The sequence below is a fragment of the Peromyscus maniculatus genome, chromosome 4 (assembly GCF_049852395.1).
Source record: "Peromyscus maniculatus bairdii isolate BWxNUB_F1_BW_parent chromosome 4, HU_Pman_BW_mat_3.1, whole genome shotgun sequence".
NCBI classification, from domain to species: Eukaryota; Metazoa; Chordata; class Mammalia; order Rodentia; family Cricetidae; genus Peromyscus; species Peromyscus maniculatus.
In genome coordinates, this window is record NC_134855.1 from 65,038,025 (window position 1) to 65,050,790 (window position 12,766).

At 35.6% G+C, this 12,766-nt stretch overlaps 1 pseudogene; it reads left to right on the top strand.

Annotated features, from left to right (window-relative positions):
• The first annotated feature begins 6,894 nt into the window (after nt 1–6,894).
• On the top strand, nt 6,895–7,834 carry LOC102906709 (olfactory receptor 4P4-like; annotated as a pseudogene).
• Nucleotides 7,835–12,766: the final 4,932 nt, after the last annotated feature.

The following is a 12,766-nucleotide window of genomic DNA, read 5'->3' on the forward strand; positions in this document are numbered from 1 at the left end:
ATATCAACTGGTAATGGGCAGCCTAAGGCCAACTGTTCTCTTTGATTAGTTGTAGTTTACTCCATTGCTCTTCATCAGATGCAAAAAAAAAAAAAAAAAAAAAAAAAAAAAAAAAAAAAAAAAAAAAAAAAGCTTTTTTGAGGAGTAGTAAGAGCTTCACTTATTTTTGAATACAAGGATTCATTTTAGAGTTACTTGAACCATTGTTGTTAGGGTCATACACAGTTAGACAAATGTATCTGTTCTTAATTATTTAATTGCTTTACTGGACTATTGAAAATGTAATATTCTTTGTTCAAACTCCCCTTGCATATTTATAAAGCCTTTTCCCTAATTTATCAATACCCATAGTCTAAATTCTTCTTGATCCTTTTGTCTTATATGCAGTTGGTTTATTTCATTTTATTTTAAAGATAGAGTTTATTAAGGCCAATCTGGTATTGAACTCATTGAATATATATAGCCAAGGATGATGCTGAAGTTCCTCTAGGCTTCTGGCTTCCACCTCCCAAGTGTGTAGAGTTCAGGCATGATTCACTGTACATGAATTATAAAGAATATTTCTATAGCCAGAATAACTTTAAATTTTGTTTGCAGATTTTTTTCTTATTTAACAAGCTGTACCTTTTAATCTAAAAGATTAATGCATCAGAATGCTTGCTTTTTCTTAAGAGTATGGTTTTGCAATGACTAATGTAACACCATGCTGTCCAAAGTTTATTTTGTGTCTGCCTAGACACTTCTTAAACTTCTACACCACCCCCAACACCCATATCCTTCTTGGCACAGCTTTTGGGTCTGACCATGACCTTGACCACAATCTAGACATATTAAATAGTATCTGAAAGATACTACTAAGCTTTGCAAAGAAAGAAGAAGATGTTACTAGGCTACCCTAAACTTGTCACTAATGTAAACACCACTCAAGCACTACTGTAATGTGGGTCTTGTCTTTAATAATACTGTACCCCTGCACTTGGACATCAAAAGGCTTTTCATAGGCACAAGCTTGCTCTTGGTCTGACATTAATAAAAAGACTCATAACTTTTAATCATCTTAATTATCATGATTGTCAATAACTATCTCACATGGATTTCAGCTTAGTTTATAGTCTTGAAATTTCTTTTCTATCTATACTTATTCATATATTTTACTCTTTGTCTTATTAGTTTTCTGCTAGTTGTGTTTTCCATGGCTACTTAATGTTTATAGTTTACATTCCACAATATCAGCTTTTACATCTATATTCACACCGTTTTATGGATAATGTACCAGTATTATGGGACTATAACCACAATGCCAATACTTTAAATTTGTAGCAATCCTATTATACATATGATTTCTTGTGTGTATCTATATTTGCCAGAATTTTTTTGCGAAAATATTCAACATGAATCACTTAATTGTTGTACACAACATTCTTGGGTAGATGTGTACAAATGTCTACTAATCCCAAAAAGGCATCAATGACAGACTAAATTATAATGGCACTAAAGTCCAACATGGTGAATCAATGAGTTTTATTGAGCTTACTCATAGGAATAAAGATGAGGGATTACTGACAAGAGCAGAAATGACTCAAAGACAACTGCATCAGTGAAGCCCACTCCAGCACGGGTGGTAGCTCATGACAGCTAGAAATGAGCACATTGCATAATCTGCTGGCAGCTCAAGAGATTGGAGAGCATGTCTTCCAGGCTGCTCATTCAGTTGATCTGTGCCTCTTCCAGGTGCCTGTTCCTCAGCTTCTTCTAGACAGTACAGCTTGCCTGAGAATATCTCACAGTAGTTTAACAGATTATATGTTATCGATTACATACACTTGGGAAGGGAGTGTCTTAGTGAATTTGGTCAATGTCAGGGATTTCAAAAGATATTGAATTGTTCCTGAAGATGCAGTTGGTGAGCTATTTCCCTTCCCTTTGACATCGTGCACTTTGACAAGCTCAGGTTATACTGTTGCGTCAGTTGTGGTCTCCACTTTAGCATTCTGCCTTAAAATATCCTGTTGTTCCACTTCCCCTCAACATCCTGTGCCTTAACATGTTTTCCCCAAAAATGAAACTTTTTAATCCAGAAAATAAATGTTGTATGATGTAAGAATATCAAGAAAGTTCGTCATGAAAACCCATGAGTTTTATGGGGGTTACTTACAGAAATATGGCTGAGGCATTATTTATAGAAACAAAAATGACTCGCCAGGCGGTAGTGGCACACGCCTTTAATCCCAGCACTCGCACTCGGGAGGCAGAGGCAGGCGGATCTCTGTGAGTTCAAGGCCAGCCTGGTCTACCAAGTGAGTTCCAGGAAAGGCGCAATGCTACACAAAGATACCCTGTCTCGAAAAACCAAAAAAAAAGAAAGAAAGAGAGAGAGAGAGAGAGAGAGAGAGAGAGAGAGAGAGAGAGAGAGGAAGGAAGGAAGGAAGGAAGGAAGGAAGGAAGGAAGGAAGGAAGGAAGGAAGGAAGAAAGGAAAGAAAGAAAGAAAGAAAGAAAGAAAGAAAGAAAGAAAGAAAGAAAGAAAGAAAGAAAGAAAGAAGGAAAGATGATTCAAAGACAGCTGTATATCAAAAGCTTAACCCACCAGGGCTGAGGGCACATGGAAGCTGGAAATTTGAATCTTACTGTGCAACTTGCAAGTAGATTCACAGGTGGTATAATGTCTTTTCCAGGTTTCTCAATTAGACTGAGGCTTTTCCAGGAAATTCACTAGGTCTCTGACCCTTCAAGGTAGCTCTGATGACCTCTCCTCTTGGGAAGCTTGGCTGATCTCCATCTTCCAGGCAGGCCAGCTAGTCTGAGCCTCTTCTGTGTTGTGTCTGACTCTCCACAATTACTTTTTCTTACTTTTTCTTACACAGCCCTGAGGAGGGCTGGGCCTAATGAATCTAATGATCACATTCAGGAATTTCCTGAAGCTATTGATTTTTTTACTTCCTGAATTTTAAGGAACTTAATCGGGACATAATGTTTCTCTCCCTTTACAACATTAGATTCTCACAAGAAGTAACGTTTTACCTCTGAAGCAATTGCTACCCAATATTGAGGGGTTACGTTTGGTCCAGTGTTTCAGAGATGTCAGCCCATAATCTTTGGAGTCTTAGTTAATAGTGAGTTAGAACATCATGTTTTTGAGGAAACATTGTATTGAAATCATTACAATATTATATACATTTATATTTGTTCATAGATTCATATTGCTATATGGATAAACATTATAAAAACATATATATATATATATGTATGTATGTATGCAAGTATATGTATTATTACCTTTGAATTTAATATGTAGTATGCTTATATATAGACAGATTAATTTAGGTTCTTGATTTTGTTCATTCTCACTTTTCAATGACAAAATTTTAGTCTCATTTGTCAATGAGAGCAGCAAAGTATTTTATTTTAATGTATATTTCTTCTTATTTCTATTCCTTTGTGACTCACATCAAAAATCATTCAGTGAAGGAAGAACAAACAGTCCATTTATTGTTTTGAGACAACCGGTAAAAAGTAGTCAGATGCAAATCATGATGCTGATCATGGGACTGTGTTTCTTTCCCTGATGTTCCCTGTTGACATTCTGGAGATAACTCTACTCACCCCCTCTTCTTCCTCCCCCTCCTCCTCTCCTTCCTCTCTCTTTCCTTATTCTTTCTCCCTTTCTCTCTCCTTTATCCCTATTGCATGCACAGATGCACACAAACACCCATGGTTTCTTTCTGCTTTTTGAGGAGGAAATTAACCAGAACAAGACAAATTTCTTAAGCCTCTCTAGATCTAAATAAGAGTACTCATCTCTAGAGACACAGTACTCAGAGAGTGGCTACTATAAGAGAAAGTAAATTTAAGCCATAAAATTATCAAGAGGATTGTGGAATGCAAACATTTCTCATTACTATTATATTGTGATCATCATTTTTAACAGGCTCTTAAGGAACAGATTCTCCTTGCAGTAATATTTAAATGAAGATATCATGAACTCTTTTGTTTATATTTGGTTCATTATAAGGATCCTAACACTTAGTGTCCATGTTGCATGGTATTTTAACGTAATTTTTAATCTTGAGTAAGAGTAAGTATAAAGAAGTACCAGCAATTAAATGCACACAGTCTTTTCTAAACTGAATAAATGTTGCAATGTAAATCCAGATGCATAAAAAACTTCACTGTCCTTACAAGATAGTGAAATTTTTATTTTGTACAGGAAGACAGAAACCCCGAATTTTTTGGGGAAATTATAGTGTTATTTCATGTGTATATATGAAGGCAAGGTCAGCTAACTAAGTAACTAAATAAGGTAAGTGTATGAAGAGAAATAGCAGAAAATTAAGTTGAAGAACATCCATAATCCACATAGAGGTAAACCTTGTAACTTTTATTGTAAAATCAATATAAATGTTTGACAATTGCTTTTGTTATTTTTAAGGTTATTTGTTCAGATATTGTAAATAGAATTTGAGCAAGAATACTCTGGTTTCAATATTTTGTTTAATATGTAATAAAACAGAATTTTAAATTTAGATAATATATTAAGACAATAGTGTTCATATTTTTCTACAAAAATCAAACTATGGGAAAAAGGCCACTTTTCCAAAAGACTACTTCAAAGCTATGAAATATTAAAATTAAACTTTTACTTAGCTTTGCTAATATACAATTTAACTGTTTAAGATAAGCATAAGCAGCATTCTAATTTAAATAATACCATCAGAGCACATTTATGTTGCCACTCAAACTGTCTACATTCATACATGTTCAGATTTCTGCCTAAAGATGAATATTATTGCTTTTTTCAATTATTTCAACACATTTCAATTTTATGTCTACTTTTAGGACATTTCAACAATGATTAATCTGTTCATAGAAAGGGATATAATATGAAACCAATCATTTATGGGTCTGCACTTCTTTTACTGTCTGGAGTTTGTACATGCAAGCTTCATGAATACCTTAATATCCTCATGTATAAAATAGTTGTTTTCATCTCCTAATTGATGAAGAAATTGAAACATGGAGAAGTTGAGGATCTTGTGTCACTGAGAACAACTGTGGCGAGTGCAGAAACTCAAAATAATAATATATATATGTGTAGCTAGAGTTTTCCTGCCTGGCCTCGAGTCAGGACAAATCTCTCTCACCTGCCAGTCCCACAGCCGCTCAGACCCAACCAAGTAAACACAGAGACTTATATTGTTTACAAACTGTATGGCCATGGCAGGCTTCTTGCTAACTGTTCTTATAACTTAATATAATCCATTTCCATAAATCTATATCTTGCCACGTGCCTTGTGGCTTACCGGCATCTTCACATTCTGCTTGTCCTGGCGGCAGTTGGCAGTGACTCCTTCTGCCTTCCTGTTCTTTCTTTTCTCCTCTCTGTTTGTCCCGCCTATACTTCCTGCCTAGCCACTGGCCAATCAGTGTTTTATTTATTGACCAATCAGAGCAACACATTTGCCATACAGAACATCCCACAGCACATATGCATTCAAAATAAATTATGAATACTAATATAATATGAACTGTATAAAACAGTTGATACATATAAGGTGAACATGTTATTCAAGTCTACAATAAATGGCTATTCTCTCTTAGAAATCTAAAAATACTTTCACCTTTAGTGACAAGTTTACATAAAATATAAAGATTAAAGATTGAAAAATATGGAGTCACAATTCAAATTCCATTATTTCCCTGTGAATACAACTCTACAGGTATTGGATGATGCAGGTGAACAGTACTCAGACCATCAGAAATTAGTTGATACACATTATTCACTGGCAGAAAGGGACCATTAGTGCAGTTAAACATTTAGAAAAATGTGAATGATGATACTCTAAGCACATTTTTTCATTATAAAGCACTGTTTTGCTAATACGGTAGAACGTCCTTCTTATGATCCTCACTTCCTCACAGATCAGATCTGAGAGGATGCACCACGTATAGTGTACTTGTCCACTGCTTTAGTTAGATTCCTAACTTGATCTTAGTGGATAACATGTGCAACTTCATAACTCAGGCTATGGTAATATTTGATAGTTTCTCAACCACAAAATTTGAAATCAGATTGCATATTTTTTTCTTTTAATTGGTTATTCCTTATTTAATCTGACACACCACATTTTTGGCAGAATTAAGTTACTGTCTTTTCTTCATATGTTTGTCCAATCATTAGTGATAGTAGAGTTTGCACATCCCTATCATTTTTTACTAAAAATTAAATATTATTCTAATTATTTTCAAAATATTGGCAATCAAATTGTCACTGTATTTTCGTAGATTTAAATGTTTTATTGCATAGACAACATGGAATATTTTCATTAACTATAAATCAGTGTATTTTGCCAAGTTACTATCACCATGTTAGTGAAATATTTTAATGATAATGTAACTTAAAATTTTAGTAATATAAATTTGAAAGTAATGTACCACTAAAATTATCCAAAGAAACCTAAAATATTATTATATGCTGTGAGATGGAAGAAATATAAACAGTAATATCATGGTATGTATAAACTATATAACTGAAATTATAAGTGAAATAATTTTTCTACTTCAAATTGTGTTTTTATCTGTTTCATATCATTAGAAATAATAATAATACAACTTTAAACTCCTTTCCAAAATTTAACTTATCTTTTAAAACCCAATAAAATGTTCTCTTAATATTATCAATGTAGTAGAATATTTGAAAATATTAATAAAAAACTATTGAACAAACAAATGTAATTTACATGAAACTATAATTAATTTATTGAATTGATTAGCTTCTGTGATTCATTGGGAAAGTATGTATGACTTATCAGTCATGTTTACATGGTTGTGATTCAATTACAATTGTTGCTTCTGAAATTCTCATTTCCAGATAAGTATTCTTGCACACACTATAATAAATGGAATGCCAGAGGAACATATCAGTATTCTTTCTCCTGGGTCTGTCTTCTAAGCAGAACATACAAGTGTTCTGCTTCATGTTCTTCACATTCTGTTACCTTGCCATGTTGTGAGGGAATCTGCTGATCCTTTTCTCAATTAGAGGCAGTTCTCTTTTCAACCAACCAATGTACTATTTCCTCAGCCACCTATCTTCAATGGACATCTGCTATACCTCCTCTGTGACACCCAAACTGATTGGGGATCTGCTTGTGCAAAGAAAAAGAATCCCCTATGAAAGCTGCATGCTGCAGGTCTTTGCTATGCACTTCTTTGGCCTTATTGAAGTCTTAATCCTGACAGCCATGGCCTTTGACCGCTGTGTGGCCATCTGCAGGCCTCTCCACTACATGGTAATCATGAGCAGAACCAGGTGCCATATCCTGATCTGGGCTTCCTGGGTTGGTGGAGCTGCCCATTCCTTTTCCCAGTTTTCTTTACTAATCTGCTTACCCTTCTGTGGCCCCAGAGAAATTGACCACTACTACTGTGACATTTTCCCTCTGCTGAAACTTGCCTGTACTGATACATACGTACATCACTGGTGTCCTCGTGGTTATCAATTCAGGACTGATAGCTTTGGTAACCTTTGTTCTCCTGTTTGGTTCATATATGGTTATACTGTTCACATTAAGGAATCACTCAGCAGAAGGAAGACGCAAAGCTCTTTCTACCTGTGGGTCACACATCACTGTGGTTATTTTATTCTTCGGCCCTTCCATCTTTACCTACCTTAGATCTCCTACCACTTTCCCTGAGGACAAAATCTTTGCCCTGTTTTACACCATCATTGCTCCTATGTTCAACCCCCTCATCTATACTCTGAGAAATACAGAGATGAAAAAGGCCATGAAGAAGGTTTGGTGTCAAAAGATATTTTCAGAAGAGAAACATAATTGACTCATAATATGTTAAACAACTTCATGTAGCAATGATATTTCCCTTAACCCATAGGAGCATTACAAGGTTTTAAACTACTGTGTGTCAATGGCTCATGCATAAAGGGAAGACTAGACAGATTAAGGAATTGCTCATATGAAAATGTACTGTGCAACTGAGAATGAAAACTAACGTGTATATTAAAATGTTCTAGGCTGACTGAATGGTGCCTACAAAGTGTCATAAATTCCCGTACTAGTGCAGCACCTTACATGCTCCTTTATTTGGATTTTTGCATGATGGTAGAAAAAATTTCAGCATGATTTGTAAACAAAATAGATGCACATGGTTTTCAGAGAAATACTTTTACCAATGTGTTATATATTTTAATAAGATGTTTAAATAAATCTTGTACTGTGACAATCTTCACTAAATTATATCATGTTTATCTAACCAAACATTCTCAAACTGTGGAAAAACAGGATGGATGACAGTAAATTTTATGACTTTCCAGTAAAGTTTCAAAACTCTAAGACCACAAATTTGAGCAAATCATTTCATAATAGAAAGTCTTGAGATATAGACCTAAAAAAATGAATCCATTCACCTTCTGATGCCTAGTGCTAAGAAACTTCTTCTTCTTAAAAATTTTAAGCTTATATTGTTTTTTATCTTACTTATTGTATTGAAAGTTTGTTTTGTGATGTTTTCAAACATGGATACTTGCATACTTTGTTCTTACTTCGCTCCTAGTTGCTTCCTCCTCTCTCTACTCTCTCACACCTCTCAGTGTTCCATTCCTGTATTCAAATGTCTTCCCTGGTGTAGTCAGGTCAGATATATTCCATCACCCTCTGTTTCAGAGATACACTCTTTACCTATTTACCTCTGCATTGTGGTCCACTTCTTCATTTATGTCACAAATATATGGTTAAATATGTCCACTATATTAATGTTAGCATAAGCCTAGATACTACATATAAAGAATATGTAATATTTTTCTTTCTGAGTTTGGATTACTTTAATATAATGATCTCCAGTTCCATATTCTTAATAGCTGAATAAAATGCCATTCTGTTTATGTATTATATTCTCTGTATACATCCAGCCAATAAATGAATTGATGAATTCAGTAGAATGTTCTAAAAGGAAGAAATATAAGTGATTAATACAATTCTTGAGTAAATAGTAAACAATCATAGGTACAAAGAATTGTAAAAATAAAGCTATATTGTGATTTAACTTCAACTCAATCATAATTATTGTCAAGACAATAAATTACAACAAATGCTGGCAAGGATATGTGGAAATAGGAGAACAATATTGTGTTATTGGCAGTCAAAGAAACTATCAAAAAATATGGAAGTTTTCCCAAAACATCTAAAAATAGAGCTACCACATGTCCCAGTTACATTACTTTTGTCTTCTCACTTTTTGGCTTCCTTGGTTCCAGAAGGCACATTGCAAACATCTGAAGAAGGGAAACAACCAACAGTCTTACCTAGCTATAATGCCTATGAACCACATCAGTGGCTGTCATGACTCGATAGTGCTAAGGTTACAGAAGTGGCATGCATACCTTGGCAGTAAACAACAGCTTTCTAACTGGAATTAAGACCCATTCATTCCACAAGAGGGAAACCATTCCTAATATTGGAAAGCTAACTAAATACTCAGGGCTAGTGAAGTCATGGATATTGAGAAGAATCTACAACTACTACTTTACTAAAACAGCATAATCCTTAACAATAATATGAACATTTCTCTTTATACCAAGTAAACGTAGCCTTTATCCTTCACCAAGGAAACTTTCTGCAAGATACAGAGATCATTACTGAAAATTATTACAAGTCAAAATTCAGAGTTGTGGAGTCCCATCTCAATGGATACATCTGCAAATCATTCTCACACCGAAGGCTCAGGGAAATTATGAAAAGGAACTGAAAATATTGTAGGAGCATCAGATACTATGTTTGCTGTGATGTTTTTTTTCTACTGAGAAAGTCAGAAGGTACAACCATAAAGTCTCACAAATATGACTGCCTAAACATGAGCCAAAAATATAACTACAATAGATATAGAAAAAAAATGGATGAGGAGGGCAAAGTGACATATTGAACACCAGACCTCAACTCCACACAAAGACCTGTAGGCAATGGTGAGAATAGGAGGAATAGTCCTCCCCAGGGAAAAGCCCACCTATTCATTATCCAATACCAAATGGTCAGTCCTGAAAATATACATACAAGCAACAGCATATTGTCTAAGCAGCTTTTATTTAGGAATATGCACACACATATGCACATACACAAACATGTATGCATACATATGTACATATATATTCATGCAATAACTACTAAAGAAAAAGAGGACATCAGTTTGAAAGATAACAAGAAGGGGTTTATGGGAATGTTTGGAGGAAAGAAAGGGAAGGAATAAATGTTGTAATTATAATATCTAATATGAAAAGAATTTTAAAAATAAATTAAAAACCTGCCAAAATGTTGATAACATCAAATCATGGTGCCCAAGCCCAAACAAAATACATCTACATTACAATCCCCACATGTAAGGTTCGAGGAACACATTAGAAAGAAAGATGGAAAGTACTTAAGTGCCAGAGGACCAGAGCATGTGTTTTGAGACAGTATCTTTTTTAATCAACATTTTTTCATTTACTTTACATACCAACCACAGTCTCCCCTCCTGTCTTTCTTCCTGTCCCCTCCCCCCACCTCTCATCTCCTTTCAGAAAGGGGCAAGCCTCCCATAGGAGTCAACAAAGCACTGCATATCAAGGTGAGGAAGGACCAAGCTCCTACTCTTGCATCAAGGCTTGGTGAAGAATCTCACTATGGGTAATAGGTTCCAAAAAGCCAGCTCAAACACCAGGGACAGGTCCTGATCCCATTGCTAGGGGCTCCACAAACAGACTAAGCATCACAACTGTCACCCACATACAGAGGACCTAGGTCGGTCCCATGCAAGCTCCCTAGCTGTCAGTCCAGAGTGCATGAGCTCCCATGAGCTCAGTTAAATTGTCTCTGGGTTCCCCTGTCATGTTCATGAACCCCCTGCTCCTTAAATCCCTCTTCTCTCTCTTCAGCTGGACTCCCAGAGCTGAGCGCAGTGCTGTGAATATCTGCATCTGGTTTCATCAGTTACTGAATGAAGGCTCTCTGATAAAAAAAATTAGGGTAGTCACCAATCTCATCACAGTTCACACCCTCTCCACTATTGCTAAGAGTCTTAGCTGGGGCCATTCCAGTTGATTCCTGGGAGTTTCCCAGGAACCAGGTTTCTCCCTAACCTGATAATGGCTTCCTCTTTCAAGACATCTCTTTCCTTGCTTTCCTCTCCATGCCTCCCCCAACTCAACCATGCTAATCCCTCATGTTCCTTTCTCCCATTCCCTGTCTCTACACCCTCCTGCCCCCAGTTTACGGAAGAGACCTCATCTATTTCCCCTTATCAGGGTGGTTCATGCATCCCTCTTAGTGTCTCCCTTGTTACCTAGTTTTTCTAGTGCTGTGGATTGTAGCTTGGTTATCCTTTGCTTTACATCTGCTACCAACTTATGAGTGAGTATATACCATGTTTGTCTTTCTGGGTCTGGGTTACCTCACTCAGGATGATTTTTTTTTCTAGTTCCATCCATTTGTCTGAAAACTTCATGTTGTCATTGTTTTTTACAGCTGAGTAATACTCCATTGTGTATATGTACATTTTCTTCATCCATTCCTCAGTTGAGGTTGTTTCCAGGTTCTGTATATTATAAATAATGCTGCTATGAACGTGGTTGAGCAAGCATCCTTGTGGTATTATTGTGTATCCTTTGGGTATATGCCCAAGAGTGGTATCACTGGGTCTTGAGGTAGACTGATTCCTAATTTTCTATGAAACCATGATACAGATTTCCAAAGTGGCTGTACAAGTTTGCATTTCCACCAACAGTGTAGGAGTGTTCCCTTTGCTCTACATCCTCTCCAACATAAGCTGTCATCAGTGTTTTTTATCTTAGCCATTCTGACAGGTGTAAGATGGTATCTTAGAGTCATTTTGATTTGCATGTCCCTGATGACAATGGATACTGAAGAGTTCCTTAAATGTCTTTTGGCCATGTGAGATTCTTCTGTTGAGAATTCTCTGTTTAGATCTGTACCCCATTTTAAAAATGGTTTATGTGGTATTTTGATATCTAGTTCCTTGAGTTCTTTATATATTTTGGAGATCAGCCCTCTGTCAGATGTGGGGTTGATGAAGATCTTTTCTCATTCTGTAAGCTGTAATTTTGTCTTATTAAATGTATCCTTTGCCTTAAAGAAGCTTTTCAGTTTCAGGAGGACCCATTTATTAATTGTTGATCTCAGTGTCTGTGCTACTGTGTTATATTCAGGAAGTTGACTGCTCTGCCAATGCATTCAAGGCTACTCCATACTTTCTTTTCTGTCAGATACAGTGTAACTGGATTTACATATAGGTCTTTTATCTGCTTGGACTTAAGTTTTGTCAAGAGCAACAGATATGGATCTATTTACATCCTTCTAAGTGGAACATACAATTATGCCAGCCATTTCTTGAAGAGGCTTTCTCTTATCCATTGTTTAATTTTTGCTTCTTTGTCAAAAATCAGGTGTTCATAGATGTGTGGATTTATGTCAGGGACTTTAATTTGATTCCATTGATCCACCTGTCTGTTTTTTTGCTAATACCATGCCGTTTTTATTACTAAAGCTCTATAGTAGACCTTTAAGTCAGGGATAGTGATACATCTGGAAGTACCTTTATTATACAGGATTGTTTTAGATATCCTGGATTTTTTGTTTTTCCATTTGTGGCTGAGTATTGTTCTTTCAAGATATGTGAAGAATTGTGTTGGAATTTTAATGGGGATTGCATTGAATCTGCAGATTGCTTTTGGTAAGATTGTCATTTTTACTATTTTAATCCTAC